Raw genomic sequence first — 14,590 nt, 5'->3', positions numbered from 1 at the left:
AGGCCGGATGTCCCTGCAGTGAATTGAATGCAGGCTCGTCTTGCGTCTCCCAAGGCGAAGGGATGTCTGAATACCCTGTGCAGACCACAGAGAAAGACCTAGTTCTCCGCCTCATCGCGACCGGAGGCCTCACATCCTTTGAAAACTCGAGAGGTCTGCGGAGATCAATGCTTCCAAAGGAGACCATGCCTGACTCCTCTTGAAAATGGATAGGAGTCCCAGGATCACTGTGGCACGTGGAAAGGGACCCTGGGTCTCCCGCCTCACGTGGAGACGCGTCCCAATTTCCATGCCAAGACTCGAGGAGAATCCCGAGGTGTCCCTCGCACCTAGGCAGGTGTCCTGACGTCGCTGAACAAACACGTGTCTGGAAGGGCCCTCCCCGTCGTAACTCGAGAATATACCCCAGGTTCCGGCCGGAACTCGAGAAAAACAATGAGACTTCCCCCTCGCCGCGATATGAGGCCAGATTCCCCTGCACTGCGTGCAGAGCAATTCCGAGTTCCACATCAAACGTGAAAGGAGCCTTGATTTCCTTGATGGCACTCCAGAGAAAACCCAAGATCACTGTCTCAAGTCTAGAGGGATCCTGAGGTCACTGGAGCAACACGAAAGGGCTCCGTGGACCGCAAATCAACTCGAGATGAGAGCTTAGTCCCTGGCTTCGACTCAAGAGGAATACCAACTTTCCACAAGCACGTCAAGAGGTGGATTCTCTCAGCTACAGGTATGTGAGAGGGACCCTGAGTTTGTGGCCTCAAGTGGAATGGACACCGAGATGCTCTGACTCGAAGTAAGGCCGTATATCCCTGCAGTGAATTGAATGCAGGCTCGTTTTGCATCTCCCAAGACGAAGGGATGTCTGAATCCCCTGTTGAGACCACAGAGAAAGACCTAGTTCTCTGCCTCATCGCGACCGGAGGCCTCACATCCTTTGAAAACGCGAGAGGCCCGCGGAGATCAATGCTTCCAAAGGAGACGATGCCTGACTCCTCCTGAAAATGGATAGGAGTCCCAGGATCCCTGTGGCACGTGGAAAGGGACCCTGGATCTCCTGCCTCACGTGGAGACGCGTCCCAATTGCCATGCCAAGACTCGAGGAGAATCCCGAGGTGTCCCTCACACGTAGGCAGGAGTCCAGACGTCGCTGAACAAACACTTGTCTGGAAGGGCCCGCCCCGTCGTAACTCGATAATATACCCCAGGTTCCGGCCGCAACTCGATAAAAACCATGAGACTTCCCCCTCGCCGCGAGATGAGACCCGATATCCGTGCACTGCGTGCAGAGCAATTTTGTGTTCCACATCAAACGTGAAAGGAGCCTTGATTTCCTTGATGGCACTCCAGAGAATACCGAAGATCACTGTCTCAAGTCTAGAGGGATCCTGAGATCACTGGAGCAAAACGAAAGGGCTCCGTGCACCCCAAATCAACTCGAGATGAGAGCTTAGTCCCTGGCTTCGAGTCAAGAGGAATACCAACTTTCCACAAGCACCTCAAGAGGAGGCTTCTCTCAGCTACTGGTATGTGAGAGGGACCCTGAGTTGCTGGCCTCAAGTGGAATGGACACCGAGATGGTCTGAATCGAAGTAAGCCCGGATATCCCTGCAGTGAATTGAATGCAGGCTCGTCTTGCATCTCCCAATACGAAGGGATGTCTGAATCCCCTGTGGAGACCACAGAGAAAGACCTAGTTCTCCGCCTCATCGCGACCGGAGGCCTCACATCCTTTGAAAACTCAAAAGGTCCGCGGAGATCAATGGTTCCAAAGGAGACGATGCCTGACTCCTCTTGAAAATGGATAGGAGTCCCAGGATCCCTGTGGCACGTGGAATGGGACACTGGGTCTCCCGGCTCCCGTGGGGACGCGTCCCAATTGCCATGCCAAGACTCGAGGAGAATCCCGAGGTGTCCTCGCACCTAGGCAGGAGTCCTGACGTCGCTGAACAAACACGTGTCTGGAAGGGCCCTCCCCGTCGTAACTCGAGAATATACCCCAGGTTCCGGCCGCAACTCGAGAAAAACCATGAGACTTCCCCCTCGCCGCGAGATGAGACCCGATATCCGTGCACTGCGTGCAGAGCAATTCCGTGTTCCACATCAAACGTGAAAGGAGCCTTGATTTCCTTGATGGCACTCCAGAGAAAACCGAAGATCACTGTCTCAAGTCTAGAGGGATCCTGAGGTCACTGGAGCAAAACGAAAGGGCTCCGTGCACCCCAAATCAACTCGAGATGAGAGCTTAGTCCCTGGCTTCGACTCAAAAGGAATACCAAATTTCCACAAGCACCTCAAGAGGAGGCTTCTCTCAGCTACAGGTATGTGAGAGGGACCCTGAGTTGCTGGCCTCAAGTGGAATGGACACCGAGATGGTCTGAATCGAAGTAAGCCCGGATATCCCTGCAGTGAATTGAATGCAGGCTCGTCTTGCATCTCCCAATACGAAGGGATGTCTGAATCCCCTGTGGAGACAACTGAGAAAGACCTAATTCTCCGCCTCATCGCGACCGGAGGCCTCACATCCTTTGAAAACTCCAGAGGTCTGCTGAGATCAATGCTTCCAAAGGAGACGATGCCTGACTCCTCTTGAAAATGGATAGGAGTACAGGATCCCTGTCGCACGTGGAAAGGGACCCTGGGTCTCCCGCCTCACGTGGAGACGCGTCCAAATTGCCATGCCAAGACTCGAGGAGAATCCCGAGGTGTCCCTCGCACCTAGGCAGGAGTCCTGCCGTTGCTGAACAAACACGTGTCTGGAAGGGCCTTCCCCGTCGTAACTCGAGAATATACCCCAGGTTCCGGCCGCAACTCGAGAAAAACCATGAGATTTACACCTCGCCGCGAGTTGAGGCCCGATTCCCCTGCACTGCGTGCAGAGCAATTCCGTGTTCCTCATCAAACGTGAAAGGAGCCTTGATTTACTTGATGGCACTCCAGAGAAAACCCAAGATCACTGTCTCAAGTCTAGAGGGATCCTGAAGTCACTGGACCAACAGGAAAGGGCTTCGTGGACCCCAAATCAACTCGAGATGAGAGCTTAGACCCTGGCTTAGACTCAAGAGGAATACCAACTTTCCACAAGGACCGCAAGAGGAGGCTTCTCTCAGCTACAGGTATATTTGAGGGACCCTGAGTTTGTGGTCAAGTGGAATGGATAGCGAGATGCTCTGACTCGAAGTAAGGCCGGATATCCCTGCAGTGAATTGAATGCAGGCTCGTCTTGCATCTCCCAAGACGAAGGGATGTCTGAATCCCCTGTGGAGACTGGAGAGAAAGACCTGGTTCTCAGACTCATCGCGACTGATGGCCTCACATCCTTTGAAAACTCTAGAGGTCCGCGGAGATCAATGCTTCCAAAGGAGACGATGCCTGACTTCTCTTGAAAGTGGATAGGAGTCCCAGGATCCCTGTGGCACGTGGAAAGTGACCCTGGGTCTCCCGCCTCACGTGGAGACGCGTCCCCATTGCCATGCCAAGACTCGAGGAGAATCCCGAGGTGTCCCTCGCACCTAGGCAGGAGTCCTGACGTCGCTGAACAAAACGTGTCTCAAAAGGCCCTCCCGGTCGTAACTCGAGAATATACCCCAGGTTATGGCTGCAACTCGAGAAAAACCATGAGACTTCCCCCTCGCCGCGAGATGAGCCCCAATTCCCCTGCACTGCGTGCAGAGCAATTCCGTGTTCCACATCAAACGTGAAAGGAGCCTTGATATCCTTGATGGCACTCCAGAGAAAACCCAAGATCACTGTCTAGAGTCTAGAGGGATCCTGAGGTAACTGGAGCAACACGAAAGGGCTCCGTGGACCCCAAATCAACTCGAGATGAGAGCTTAGTCCCTGGCTTCGACTCAAAAGGAATACCAAATTTCCACAAGCACCTCAAGAGGAGGCTTCTCTCAGCTACATGTATGTGAGAAGGACCCTGAGTTTGTGACCTCAAGTGGAATGGACACCGAGATGCTCTGACTCGAAGTAAGGCCGGATATCCCTGCAGTGAATTGAATGCAGGCTCGTCTTGCATCTCCCAAGACGAAGGGATGTCTGAATCCCCTGTGGAAACCACAGAGAAAGACCTAGTCCTCCGCCTCATCGCGACCAGAGGCCTCACATCCTTTGAAAACTCGAGAGGTCCAAGGAGATCAATGCTTCCAAAGGAGACGATGCCTGACTCCTCTTGAAAATGGATAGGAGTCCCAGGATCCCTGTGGCACGTGGAAAGGGACCCTGGGTCTCCCGCCTCACGTGGAGACGCGTCCCAATTGCCATGCCAAGACTCGAGGAGTATCCCGAGGTGTCCCTCGCACCTAGGCAGTAGTCCTTATGTCGCTGAACAAACACGTGTCTGGAAGGGCCCTCCCCGTCCTAACTCGAGAATATACCCCAGGTTCTGGCCGCAACTCGAGAAAAACCATGAGACTTCCCCCTCGCCGCGAGATGAAGCCCGATTCCCCTGCACTGCGTCCAGAGCAATTCCGTGTTCCACATCAAACATGAAAGGAGCCTTGGTTTTCTTGATGACACTCCAGAGAAAACCCAAGATCACTGTCTCAAGTCTAGAGGGATAATGAGGTCACTGGAGCAACACGAAAGGGCTCCGTTGACCCCAAATCAACTCGAGATGAGAGCTTAGTCCCTGGCTTCGACTCAAGAGGAATATCAACTTTCCACAAGCACCTCAAGAGGAGGCTTATCTAAGCTACAGGTATGTGAGAGGGACCATGAGTTTGTGGCCTCAAGTGGAATGGACATCGAGATGCTCTGACTTGAAGTAAGGCCAGATGTCCCTGCAGTGAATTGAATGCAGGCTCGTCTTGCATCTCCCAAGATGAAGGGATGTCTGAATCCCCTATTGAGACAAAAAAGGAAGACCTAGTCCTCCACCTCATCGCGACCGGAGGGCTCACATCCTTTGAAAATTCGAGAGGTCTGCGGAGATCAATGCTTCCAAAGGAGACGATGCCTGACCTCTCTTGAAAATGGATAGGAGGCCCAGGATCCCTGTGGCTCGTCGAAAGGAACACTGGGTCTCGTGCCTCACGTGGAGACGCGTCCCAATTGCCATGCCAAGACTCGAGGAGAATCCCGACGTGTCCCTCGCTCCTAGGCAGGAGTCCTGACGTCGCTGAACAAACACGTGTCTGGAAGGGCCCTCCCCGTCGTAACTCAAGAATATACCCCAGGTTCCGGCCGCAATTCCAGAAAAACCATGAGGCTTCCCCCTTGCCGCGAGATGAGGCCCGATTCCCCTGCACTGCGTGCAGAGCAATTCCGTGTTCCACATCAAACGTGAAAGGAGCCTTGATTTCCTTGATGGCACTCCAGAGAAAACCCAAGATCACTGTCTCAAGTCTAGAGGGATCCTGAGGTCACTGTAGCAACACGAAAGGGCTCCGTGGACCCCAAATCAACTCGAGATGAGAGCTTAATCCCTGGCTTCGACTCCAGAGGAATACCAACTTTTCACAAGCACCTCAAGAGGAGGATTCTCTAAGCAACAGGTATGTGAGAGGGACCCTGAGTTTGTGGCCTCAAGTGGAATGGACACCGAGATGCTCTGACTCGAAGGAAGGCCGGATATCCCTGCAGTGAATTGAATGCAGGCTCGTCTTGCATCTCCCAAGACGAAGGGATGTCTGAATCCCCTGTGGAGACCACAGAGAAAGACCTAGTTCTCCGCCTCATCGCGACCAGAGGCCTCACATCCTTTGAAAACTCGAGAGGTCCGCGGAGATAAACGCTTCCAAAGGAGACTATGCCTGACTCCTCTTGAGAATGGATAGGAGTCCCAGGATTCCTGTGGCACGTGGAAAGGGAACCTGGGGCTCCCGCCTCACATAGAGAGGCGTCCCAATTGCCATGCCAAGACTCGAGGAGAATCCCGAGGTGTCCCTCGCACCTAGGCAGGAGTCCTGACGTCGCTGAACAAGCACGTGTCTGGAAGCGCCCTCCCCTTCGTAACTCCAGAATATACCACAGGTTCGGGCCGCAACTCGAGAAAAACCATGAGTCTTCCCCCTCGCCGCGAGATGAGGCCAGATTCCCCTGCACTGCGTGCAGAGCAATTCCGTGTTCCACATCAAACATGAAAGGAGCCTTTATTTCCTTGATGGCACTGCAGAGAAAACCCAAGATCACTGTCTCAAGTCTAGAGGGATCCTGAGGTCACTGGAGCAACACAAAAGGGCTCCGTGGACGATAAATCAACTCGAGATGAGAGCTTAGTCCCTGGCTTCGACTCAAGAGGAATACCAACTTTTCAAAAGCATCTCAAGAGGAGGCTTCTCTCAGCTAAAGGTATGTGAGAGGGACCCTGAGTTTGTGGCCTCAAGTGGAATGGACACCGAGATGCTCTGACTCGAAGGAAGGCCGGATATCGCTGCAGTGAATTGAATGCAGGCTCGTTGAATTGAATTGCATCTCCCAAGCGAAGGGATGTCTGAATCCAATGTGGAGACCACAGAGAAAGCCTTCGTTCTCCGCCTCATCGCGACCGGAGGTCTCACATCCTTTGAAAATTCGAGAGGTCCGCGGAGATCAATGCTTCCAAAGGAGACGATGCCTGACTCCTCTCGAAAATGGATAGGAGTCCCAGGATCCCTGTGGCACGTGGAAAAGGACCCTGGGACTCGCGCCTCACGTGGAGACGCGTCCCAATATCCATGCCAAGACTCGAGGAGAATCCCGAGGTGTCCCTCGCACCTAGGCAGGAGTCCTGACATCGCTGAACAAACAAATGTCTGGAAGGGCCCTCCCCGTTGTAACTCGAGAATATAGCCCAGGTTCCGGCCGCAACTCGAGAAAAACCATGAGACTTCCCCCTCGACGCGAGATGAGGCCCGATTCCCCTGCACTGCGTGCAGAGCAGTTCCGTGTTCCACATCAAACCTGAAAGGAGCCTTGATTTCCTTGATGGCACTCCAGAGAAAACCCAAAGTCACTGTCTGAAGTCTAGAGGGATCCTGAGGTCACTGGAGCAACACGAAAGGGATTCGTGGACCCCAAATCAACTCGAGATGAGAGCTCAGTCCCGGGCTTCCACTCAAGAGGAATACCAACTTTCCACAAGCACCTCAAGAGGAGGCTTGTCTCAGCTACAGGTATGTGAGACGGACCCTGAGTTTGTGGCCTCAAGTGGAATGGACACCGAGATGCTCTGACTCGAAGTAAGGCCGGATATCCCTGCAGTGAAGTGAATGCAGGCTCGTCTTGCATCTCCCAAGCGAAGGGATGTCTCAATCCCCTGTGGAGATCACAGAGAAAGACCGAGTTCTCCGCCTCATCGCGACCGGAGGCCTCACATCCTTTGAAAACTCGTGAGGTCCGCAGAGATCAATGCTTCTAAAGGAGACGATGCCTGACTCCTCTTGAAAATAGATAGGAGTCCCAGGATCCCTTTGGCACGTGGAAAGGGACCCTGGGTCTCCCGCCTCATGTTGAGAGTGTCCCAATCGCCATGCCAAGACTCAAGGAGAATCCTGAGTAGTCCCTCATACCTAGGCAGGAGTCCTGACGTCGCTGAACAAACACGTGTCTGGAAGGGCCCTCCCCATCGTAACTCGAGAATATACCCCAGGTTCCGGCCGCAACTCGAGAAAAACCATGAGATTTCCCCCTCGCCGCGAATTGAGGCCCGATTCCCCGGCACTGAATGCAGAGCAATTCCGTGTTCCACATCAAACGTGAAAGGAGCCTTGATTTCCTTGATGGCACTCCAGAGAAAACCCAAGATCACTGTCTCAAGTCTAGAGGGATCCTGAGGTCACTGGAGCAACACGAAAGGGCTCCGTGGACCCCAAATCAACTCGAGATGAGAGCTTAGTCCCTGGCTTCGACTCAAGAGGAATACCAACTTTTCACAAGCAGCTCAAGAGGAGGCTTCTCTCAGCTACAGGTGTGTGAGAGGGACCCTGAGTTTGTGGCCTCAAGTGGAATGGACACCGAGATGCTCTGACTTGAAATAAGGCCGGATATCCCTGCAGTGAGTTGAATGCAGGCTCGTCTTGCATCTCCCAAGACGAAGGGATGTCTGAATCCCCTGTGGAGACCACAGAGAAAGACCTAATTCTCCGCCTCATAGCGACCGGGGATCTCACATCCTTTGAAAACTCAAGAGGTCCGCAGAGATCAATGCTTCCAAAGGAGACGATGCCTGACTCCTCTTGAAAATGGATAGGAGTCCCAGAATCCCTGTGGCACGTGGAAAGGGACACTGGCTCTCTCGCCTCACGTGGAGAGGCGTCCCAATTGCCATGCCAAGACTCGAGGAGAATCCCGAGGTGTCCCTCGCACCTAGGCAGGAGTCCTGACGTCGCTGAACAAACACGTGTCTGGATGGGCCCTCCCCGTCGTAACTCGAGAATATACCCCAGGTTCCGGCCGCAACTCGAGAAAAACCATGAGAGTTCCCCCTCGCCGCGAGATGAGGCCCGATTCCCCTGCACTGAATGCAGAGCAATTCCGTGTTCCACATCAAACGTGAAAGGAGCCTTGATTTCCTTGATGGCACTCCAGAGAAAACCCAAGATCACTGTCTCAAGTCTAGAGGGATCCTGAGGTCACTGGACCACCAGGAAAGGGCTTCGTGGACCCCAAATCAACTCGAGATGAGAGCTTAGACCCTGGCTTAGACTCAAGAGGAATACCAACTTTCCACAAGGACCTGAAGAGGAGGCTTCTCTCAGCTACAGGTATATTTGAGGGACCCTGAGTTTGTGGCCTCAAGTGGAATGGACACCGAGATGCTCTGACTCGAAATAAGGCCGGATATCCCTGCAGTGAATTGAATGCAGGCTCGTCTTGCATCTCCCAAGACGAAGGGATGTCTGAATCCTCTGTGGAGACCACAGAGAAAGACCTAGTTCTCCGCCTGATCGCGACCGGGGGCCTCACATCCTTTGAAAACTCGAGAGGTCCGCGGAGATCAATGCTTCCAAAGGAGACGATGCCTGACACCTCTTGAAAATGGATAGGAGTCCCAGGATCCCTGTGGCACGTGGAAAGGGACCCTGGGTCTCCCGCCTCACGTGGAGACGCGTCCAAATTACCATGCCAAGACTCAAGGAGAATCCCGAAGTGTCCCTCGCACCTAGGCAGGAGTCCTGATGTCGCTGAACAAACACGTGTCTGGAAGGGCCCTCCCTGTCGTAACTCGAGAATATACCCCAGGTTCCGGCCGCAACTCGAGAAAAACCATGAGATTTCCCCCTCGGCGCGAGTTGAGGCCCGATTCCCCTGCACTGAATGCAGAGCAATTCCGTGTTCCACATCAAACGTGAAAGGAGCCTTGATTTCCTTGATGGCACTCCAGAGAAAACCCAAGATCACTGTCTCTAGTCTAGAGGGATCCTGAAGTCACTGGACCAACAGGAAAGGGCTTCGTTGACCACAAATCAACTCGAGATGAGAGCTTAGACCCTGGCTTAGACTCAAGAGGAATACCCACTTTCCACAAGCACCTCAAGACGAGGCTTCTCTCAGCTACAGGTATGTGAGAGGGTCCCTGAGTTTGTGGCCTCAAGTGGAATGGACACCGAGATGCTCTGACTCGAAGTAAGGCCGGATATCCCTGCATGAATTGAATGCAGGCTCGTCTTGCATCTCCCAAGACGAAGGGTTGTCTGAATCCCCTGTGGAGACCACAGAGTAAGACCTAGTCCTCCGCCTCAACGCGACCGGAGGCCTCACATCCTTTGAAAACCCAAGAGGTCCGCGGAGATCAATGCTTCCAAAGGAGACGATGCCTGACTCCTCTTGAAAATGGATAGGAATACCAGAATCCCTGTGGCACGTGGAAAGGGACACTGGCTCTCCCGCCTCACGTGGAGACGCGTCCCAATTGCCATGCCAAGACTCGAGGAGAATCCCGAGGTGTCCCTCGCACCTAGGCAGGAGTCCTGACGTCGCTGAACAAACACGTGTCTGGAAGGGCCCTCCCCGTCGTAACTCGAGAATATACCCCAGGTTCCGGACGCAACTCGAGAAAAACCATGAGACTTCCCCCTCGCCGCGAGATGAGGCCCGATTCCCCTGCACTGCATGCAGAGCAATTCCGTGTTCCACATCAAACGTGAAAGGACCCTTGATTTCCTTGATGGCACTCCAGAGAAAACCCAAGATCACTGTATCAAGTCTAGAGGGATCCTGAGGTCACGGGAGCAACACGAAAGGGCTCCGTTTACCCCAAATCTACTCGAGATGAGAGCTTAGTCCCTGGCGTCAAATCAAGAGGAATACCAACTTTCCACAAGCAGCTCAAGAGGAGGCTTCACTCAGCTACAGGTAAGTGAGAGGGACCCTGAGTTTGTGCCCGCAAGTGGAATGGACACCGAGATGCTCTGACTCGAAGTAAGGCCGGATATCCCTGCAGTGAATTGAATGCAGGCTCGTCTTGCATCTCCCAAGAGGAAGGGATGACTGAATCGACTGTGGAGGCCACAGAGAAAGACCTAGTCCTCCGCCTCATCGCGACCGGAGGCCTCACATCCTTTGAAAACTCGAGAGGTCCGTGGAGATCAATGCTTCCAAAGGAGACGATGCCTGACTCCTCTTGAAAATGGATAGGAGTCCCAGGATCCCTGTGGCACGTAGAAAGGGACCCTGGGTCTCCCCCCTCACTTGGAGACGCGTCCCAATTGCCATGTCAAGACTCGAGGAGAATCCCGAGTTGTCCCTCGCCCCTAGTCAGGAGTCCTGACGTCGCTGAACAAACACGTGTCTGGAAGGGCCCTCCCCGTCGTAACTCGAGAATATACCCCAGGTTCCAGCCGCAAATCGAGAAAAACCATGAGACTTCCCCATCGCCGCGAGATGAGGCCCGATTCCCCTGCACTGCATGCAGAGCAATTCTGTGTTCCACATCAAACGTGAAAGGAGCCTTGATTTTCTTGATGGCACTCCAGAGAAAACCCAAGATCACTGTCTCAAGTCTAGAGGGATCCTGAGGTCACTGGAGCAACACGAAAGGGCTTCGTGGACCCCAGATCAAATCGAGATGAGAGCTTAGACCCTGGCTTAGACTCAAGAGGAATACCAACTTTCCACAAGGACCTCAAGAGGAGGTTTCTCTCAGCACCACGTATATTTGAGGGACCCTGAATTTGTAGCCTCAAATGGAATGGACACCGAGATGCTCTGACTCGAAGTAAGGCCAGATATCCCTGCAGTGAATTGAATGCAGGCTCGTCTTGCATCTCGCAAGACGAAGGGATGTCTGAATCCCCTGTGGAGACCACAGAGAAAGACCTAATTCTCCGCCTCATAGCGACCGGGGGCCTCACATCCTTTGAAAATTCGAGAGGTCCGCGGAGATCAATGCTTCCAAAGGAGACGATGCCTGACTCCTCTTGAAAATGGATAGGAGTCCCAGGATCCCTGTGGCACGTGGAAAGGGACCCTGGGTCTCCCGCCTCACGTGGAGACGCTTCCCCATTGCCATGCCAAGAATCGAGGAGAATCCCGAGGTGTCCCTCGCCCCTAGGCAGGAGTCCTGACGTCGCTGAACAAACACGTGTCTGGAAGGGCCCTCCCCGTCGTAACTCGAGAATATACCCGAGGTTCCGGCCGCAACTCGAGAAAAACCATTAGACTTCCCCCTCGCCGCGAGATGAGGCCCGATTCCCCTGCACTGCGTGCAGAGCAATTCCGTATCCCACATTAAACGTGAAACGAGCCTTGATTTCCTTGCTGGCACTCCAGAGACAACCCAAGATCACTGTCTCAAGTCTAGAGGGATCTTGAGGTCACTGGAGCAACACGAAAGTGCTCCGTGGACCCGAAATCAACTCGAGATGAGAGCTTAGTCCCTTGCTTAGACACAAGAGGAATACCAACTTTCCATAAGTCCCTCAAGAGGAGGCTTCTCTCAGCTACAGGTATGTGAGAGGGACCCTGAATTTGTGGCCTCAAGTGTAATGGACACCGAGATGCTCTGACTCGAAGTAAGGCCGGATATCCCTGCAGTGAATTGAATGCACGCTCGTCTTCCATCGCTCAAGACGAAGGGATGTCTGAATCCCCTGTGGAGATGACAGAGAAAGACCTAGTCCTCCGCCTCATCGCTACTGGAGGCCTCACATCCTTTGAAAACTCGAGAGGTCCGCGGAGATCAATGCTTCCAAAGGAGACAATGCCTGACTACTCTTGAAAATGCATAGGAGTCCCAGGATCCCTGTGGCACGTGGAAAGGGACCCTGGGTCTCCCGCCTTAAGTGGAGACGCGTCCCAATTGTCATGCCAAGACTCGAGGAGAATCCCGAGATGTCCCTCCCACCTAGGCAGGAGTCCTGACGTCGCTGAACAAACACGTGTCTGGAAGGGCCCTCCCCGTCGTAACTCGAGAATATACCCCAGGTTCCGGCCGCAACTCGAGAAAAACCATGAGATTTCCCCCTCGCCGCGACATGAGGCCCGATTCCCCTGCACTGCGTGCAGAGCAATTCCGTGTTCCAAATCAAACGTGAAAGGTGCCTTGATTTCTTTGATGGCACTCTGGAGAAAACCCAAGATCACTGTCTCAAGTCTAGAGGGATCCTGAGGTCACTGGAGCAACACGAAAGGGCTCCGTGGACCCCAAATCAACTCGAGATGAGAGCTTAGTCCCTGGCTTCGCCTCAAGAGGAATACCAACTTTCCACAACACCTCAAGAGAAGGCTTCTCTCAGCTACAGGTATGTGAGAAGGACCCTGAGTTTGTGGCCTCAAGTGGAATGGACACCGAGATGCTCTGACTCGAAGTAAGGCCGGATATCCCTGCAGTGAATTGAATGCAGGCTCGTCTTTCACAACCCAAGACGAAGGGATGTCTGAATGCCCTGTGGAGACCACAGAGAAAAACCTAGTTCTCCGCCTTCTCGCGACCGGAGGCCTCACATTCTTTGAAAACTCGAGAGGTGGGCGGAGATAAATGCTTCCAAAGGAGACGATGCCTGACTCCTCTTGAAAATGGATAGGAGTCCCAGGAACCCTGTGGCACGTGGAAAGCGACCCTGGGTCTCCCACCTCACATGGAGGCGCGTCCCAATTGCCATGCCAAGACTCGAGGAGAATCCCGAGGTGTCCCTCGCACCTAGGCAGGAGTCCTGACGTCGCTGAACAAACACGTGTCTGGAAGGGCCCTCCCTGTCGTAACTCGAGAATATACCCCAAGTTCCGGCCGCAACTCGAGAAAAACCATGAGACTTCCCCCTCGCCGCGAGATGAGGCCCGATTCCCCTGCACTGCGTGCAGAGCAATTCCGTGTTCCACATCAAATATGATAGGAGCCTTGATTTCCTTGATGGCACTCCAGAGAAAACCCAAGATCACTGTCTCAAGTCTAGAGGGATCCTGAGGTCACTGGAGCAACATTAAAGGGCTCCGGGGACCCCAAATCAACACGAGATGAGAGCTTAGTCCCTGGCTTCGACTCAAGAGGAATACGAACTTTCCACAGGCCACTCAAGAGGAGGCTTCTCTCAGCTACAGGTATGTGAGAGGGACCCTGAGTTTGTGGCCAAAGTGGAATGGACAGCGAGATGCTCTGACTCGAAGTAAGGCCGGATATGCCTGCAGTGAATTGAATGCAGTCTCGTCTTGCATCTCCCAAGACGAAGGGTTGTCTGAATCCCCTGTGGAGACCACAGAGAAAGACCTAGTCCTCCACCTCAACGCATCCGGAGGCCTCATATCCTTTGAAAACTCGAGAGGACCGCGGAGATCAATACTTCCGAAGGAGACGATGCCTGACACCTCCAGAAAATGGATAGGAGTCCCAGGATCCCTGTGGCACGTGGAAAGGGACCCTGGGTCTCCCGCCTCACGTGGAGACGCGTCCCAATTGCCATGCCAAGACTCGAGGAGAATCCCGAGGTGTCCCTCGCACCTAGGCAGGAGTCCTGACATCGCTGAACAAACACGTGTCTGGAAGGGCCCTCCCCGTCTTAACTCGAGAATATACCCCAAGTTCCGGCCGGAACTCGAGAAAAACCATGAGACTTCCCCCTCGCCGCGAGATGAGGCCCGATTCCCCTGCACTGCGTGCAGAGCAATTCCGTGTTCCACATCAAACATGATAGGAGCCTTGATTTCCTTGATGGCACTCCAGAGAAAACCCAAGATCACTGTCTCAAGTCTAGAGGGATCCTGAGTTCACTGGAGCAACATGAAAGGGCTCTGGGGACCCCAAATCAACTCGAGATGAGAGCTTATTCCCTGGTTTCGACTCAAGAGGAATACCAACTTTCCACAAGCACCTCAAGAGGAGGCTTCTCTCAGCTACAGGTATGTGAGAGGGACCCTGAGTTTGTGGCCTCAAGTGGAATGGACACCGAGATGCTCTGACTCGAAGTAAGGCCGGATATCCCTGCAGTGAACTGAATGCAGGCTCGTCTTGCATCTCCGAAGACGAAGGGATGTCTGAATCCCCTGTGGAGACCACAGAGAAAGAACTAGTTCACCGCCTCATCGAGAACGGAGGCCTCACATCCTTTGAAAACTCAAGAGGTCCGCGGAGATAAATGCTTCCAAAGGAGACGATGCCTGACTCTTCTTGAAAATGGATAGGAGTCCGAGGATCCTTGTGGCACGGGGAAAGGGACTCTGGGTCTCCCGCCTC

The sequence above is a fragment of the Dama dama genome, chromosome 25 (genome assembly GCF_033118175.1).
Source record: "Dama dama isolate Ldn47 chromosome 25, ASM3311817v1, whole genome shotgun sequence".
In the NCBI taxonomy this organism is placed as follows: Eukaryota; Metazoa; Chordata; class Mammalia; order Artiodactyla; family Cervidae; genus Dama; species Dama dama.
This window is presented reverse-complemented; position numbering follows the sequence as displayed.